This window comes from Mus pahari, chromosome 10 (assembly GCF_900095145.1).
Source record: "Mus pahari chromosome 10, PAHARI_EIJ_v1.1, whole genome shotgun sequence".
NCBI classification, from domain to species: Eukaryota; Metazoa; Chordata; class Mammalia; order Rodentia; family Muridae; genus Mus; species Mus pahari.
The window spans coordinates 82,082,827-82,083,868 of NC_034599.1; positions in this window are offsets into that span (position 1 = coordinate 82,082,827).

The following is a 1,042-nucleotide window of genomic DNA, read 5'->3' on the forward strand; positions in this document are numbered from 1 at the left end:
AACTTCATATTCAGCCAGGCTGAGTATACAAAAAGGAACTACTGCCCTGCATAAATAGTATCAGATTCACTTGAAAATAGCTTATGATAGTTTTACTCTCACATCAAAATACTGTTTTCAGCCATTAAACAGCATAAACATGTAGACTTGATATCTCTTTCCAGTTCCATTGCCAATGAGTATGCATTATAATTCTCTCCTGTCCACACTGGGGAATCATTTAGTAGCCCAGGCAAGCATATGACTGCTCCTCTTTGTGACTTTTTAGTGTCTATCTTCTGTTACAGCAGGTACCATCTGAAGGGGAGAAAAGGAATAGGGGCTTGGAAAGAGGAATAATGGCATCATTACTGTCAGGGCAGAGCAGTCTTTGGTTTGGACTTGTTCACAATATGTTGATGTTCTTGGTGGAAATTTCATTTTTAAAGATTTATTTGTGTGTGTGTGTGTGTGTGTGTGTGTGAGAGAGAGAGAGAGAGAGAGAGAGAGAGAGAGAGAGAGAGAGAGAGAGAAAGAGAGAGATGCACTAAGTATCATCCTCTGCTTCTCTCCAACTATTTCTTTGAGGCAGAGTCTCAGCCCTGACCCTGGGACTTGTACTCCCTGGCTGGAACAGCAACCTCCATTGCTCATCCAGTCTTCACCTTTATTGGAGCTGGGTTATAGGTACTTGAGGGACACCCAGCCTGTCTTCATGATTTCAGAATTTAAGTGCTGTTAAGACCTGAACTGTCTTCTCCAGCTATCTTGGTAGAGATTTCCTGCTCTTCAGTAACCCAGTTACACTACTGCACAATAGATTTAGCTGCCAATTTACCTATGAAATGAAAGTTGCTCCCAGAGTTTCATAATGACCTAGGAAATAAAGAATTGGAAAGAAAAGAGAAAAGATAAAAGCTATCTGGAAAAATTGGGGATGGAGGTGATCAGCAGATCTATAGAAGTCTTAACTGTGAATTGTATCTTGGATATTCCGAGATTTTGGGCTAATATCCACTTATCAGTGAGTGCATACCATATGTGTTCTTTTGTGATTGGGTTA